This window comes from Callospermophilus lateralis, chromosome 1 (assembly GCF_048772815.1).
Source record: "Callospermophilus lateralis isolate mCalLat2 chromosome 1, mCalLat2.hap1, whole genome shotgun sequence".
NCBI lineage: Eukaryota > Metazoa > Chordata > Mammalia > Rodentia > Sciuridae > Callospermophilus > Callospermophilus lateralis.
In genome coordinates this window covers 82,402,244-82,405,885 of record NC_135305.1, presented here as the reverse complement: position 1 = coordinate 82,405,885, position 3,642 = coordinate 82,402,244, and positions in this window count along the sequence as shown.

Here is a 3,642-nt window from a genome sequence, read left to right as displayed (position 1 = left end):
GTTGTTGGATTTTGAATGAATGAATGAATGAATGAATGATTAAACATTAATTTGGCTATCAGTCTTTCAGATATCACCAACTGGAAGTCTCTATTCTGTCAATGTGCTATTAGACTAAATGATTCTTCTAATTAACCATGCATGCACAAATCATACTATGAAAATAAAACAAAAGCTGTCTAAAGACAGTACTTGAAGTTGTTCAAGGTGCAATTTAAGGAAGGGTACCGTTCCCGAACAAATAGTGCCAATAGTCAGATCAAATTTTAAGAACTTCAATGGCATGCAGAAATCCCAGAGAAGAAATCTGGGCATCTGACTGAGCTATTCAATTTCTCCCCTCAGGATTGGACCTTCTATACCTTTAAGGACTAGTTTCTACATAATGAGGATGCCACTGCATTCTTCATAAACTCTGCCCTGCTCTGCACAAAGCAGGAGGAAAACTGGAAAAATGTGTGAATGGCCAGTTCTGGTAACTCACATATGTGGAGATGGGTGCCTGAGGCCTCTAGGCTGTTTAAAGATTTTTCCCCTGAGCATGGGTACCTCCTAGAAGTGGCACTGGTTGGTGACTGGTGAAATAGGCTAATGGGACAGTCATGTCAGGCAGAGTGCACAAGAAATCCTTCAGCTCAATGGGAAATTTCCCATCCCACCCTGTTCCATCCATGTGAAGAAATTAGAAGAGGGGCTGGGGATGTGGCTCAAGTGGTAGCACGCTCGCCTAGCATGCGTGAGTCACTGGGTTCGATTCTCAGCACCACATAAAAATAAAATAAAGATATTGTGTCCACCTAAATAAACTAAAAAATAAATATTAAAAAAAAAGAAAAAAGAAATTAGAAGAAATTCACAAAGAGAAAAGGAAATACCACCAGTAATTCTACCAAACAAAAAAGAGGGGGGGCTTCACTCATGTCCATTCTTTTTATGTATATTTTTGGTTATACATTTGAATAGGCCAAACCATGGTATTAGAATTCTGCACAACCCTCTTTCCACTCAGCCCTACAGGAGGAATTTCCCCTATGTTTCTCAATTAAATTTCAACCCTACTTTATGCATTCCTTTATGAGAATAGTGTGTGACATTTGTGTAGCCCTGATCCTAGAATTAGGGAGTGGGCTCCACCCCACTTTTCTTTTTTAGATTATTGACAAATCTCACAATGCTATCCCCAACCTCCTCTTAGTCTCCCCTGTAACACCTTCCCTTGCCCTAGCACTGGGTGGAAGGAACCTCTTGCCAAAGACAGATTTCCTTCTCTACATGAAGGTGGGCAGCACTGGCTCCAGACTGCGCCCCGGCACTGGGAAACCAGTTTAAGTGTGATGTCTTCACACTCGGGTGTGGATTTTCAGTTCACACTTCCCCCAGCTTCCCAAAGGCACCTTCGGGCTCTGGAGCTGGCAGCATCTGGCTGCGGGCTGTGTGTGTAATGCTGGCTCTCTGCATGGTGAGTGCACTATTCAGTGAGAGGCAAGGGAACCAGCTGCTTGGGGCAGCAGCTCTCCCCGAGCCACCCCATCCTTTGCCTGCCCTCACCCCATCCCCACTCTAGCCTTCCCCAGATCTGCTGTCATTTAGTTGGACCTAGAAGCACAGAATTCAGAACAGAAAAATTGTAGACTAGAGAATAAACATTGTAGAGAAGGTGGTTATGGAAAGATTTAGGCTCAAAGACATTTTTATATAGTTTTTAATGCATCCATAAGTTCCTTCTCATAGAAATGACATGAAACCAATTTGAAATAAAGGAAACTCACAGAGAGTTACCATAGACACTTGAAGCCAAATGAATACAAGTGAGAAGAGCCCAGGAGGCAATGACGAGTGGGAGGGCGATTTGGTGCAGCCCAGCCTCCTGGCTGCACCCAGCTCCAAGCACTTCCAGGTATCTCCAGGAGGTACTAGGGGTCAAAAGGGAGACAGGGTCAAGGTGGGAATGCAAAATTTGACCCTACCATTACCATAGAAATATGTATTTGGATTTTGTGTTCTTTTTCTTTCTTCCTTCCTTGTTCTCCTTCCCAGTTGACCTTTTGTTATAGTTTGGACATGAAGTCTCACCAAAAGCTCTTATGTTAATGTAAGAGGTAAAATGATTAAATCATGAAAACCTTAATCTGATCAATGGATTAATTCATTTGGTGGATTACTAATTTGAATGGGTTACTGTGTAGTAACTATAGGCAGGTGGGGTGTGGCTGGAGGAGTGGGTTACTGTGGGGTTGTCTTTGGAGATTATACTTGTCCCCTGGCTCCATCCTCCCTATTTTCTGGCTACCATAAGGCAGGAAGCTTTCTTCCCCTGTATTCTTCTGCTATGATGCTCCACCTCACCTCAAGCCTAGAGCAAGAGTTGGCTGACTAAGGACTGAATCTCTGGATTATGAGCTCAACACAAATTTTCCTTCCTATACATTGTTTTGGTCAGGCATTTTGTCATAGTGATAAAAACCTACCTAAACTAGCTCGTGATTATAAATATTGTTCCTTAGAGATTCCCTTGAATTAGGGCATTTTAAGAAGTCCCAGGAGATGATGTAAAAAACACTGGATATTCTAGATAAAAATATTGGGCATCCCCTTCTCAGGAATGCTCAGAGAGGTTTTGAAGTACATGCACAACACTCTGGGACTTGGTCTACCAGGTCTCACTCCCCCCCTTTGATCATGGAACACTCGATTCCCATGTGAGACATGTTGCCATCCTGCAGAATGATTCTGATTACAGAGTTTTGAAACTGCTGTTAAATTGTGAGAAATGTGAACAATCCATTACCTGTTCCTGTGATGCTGGCTCATGCACTGTGAAGAGCAGTTGGTTGGTCTCTCTGAGCCTGAAATGATGGTGCTAATTCGGGGGCTGGCCCCTGAAATATCACTGATGTGATTCTGGGTTGATATACTAGGTAATTTTATTACTAGAACACCCCTTGCTGTTCTATTAAAAACACTTTGGTGTCTTGTTTCCTAGTGATTATCATCATCATTATCATTAGTGACATTTATTGAACAGTTACTGCTCCCAGGCACTGTGCTGAGCCTTTTACATGAATTATCCTATTTAACCTCACTCCAGCTTTAGCAGGAGACAGTATCACTCTTTTCATTATTAGTGAGGAAACTGAGGCTCAAAATGGTTAAGTAACATGCTTGGAGGCAGTCTGCTTCTAAATGGTTCAACTGGGATTCAAATGCACATGGTCTCTTATCCTCTTAACCATCATACTCTATTCATGCCAACTAATTCAGCCCCAAAGATTGCAAACATCCTCAGAGATTGGGTACGCACAGCTTAAAACGTTATGTACTTTTCCCAAAACATATTTATAGCCCTAATGTAATTACCTAGAGGAGTTATCCCTCTTCTGTCACTTTCCTCTTGCAAAGGTTTATGAAATTTCTAGCAGATGTCAAAATCTGAGTTGAGTGTTACATTGCAACATCAGTGTTGAAACACTGGCCCTTCTTTTAGCGAACTAATGGTCCAACATAGGATTGCAATAATTAAATCCATGTTCCTCTAGAAACCCTGGGGAGTAGCATCGAAATCAATGGGAACCAGAAAGAACCTTCCAGAGGAGTTGGCTAGAGAGTTAAATTTTAAAGAAAGGTGCTCAATCACTAGACTTA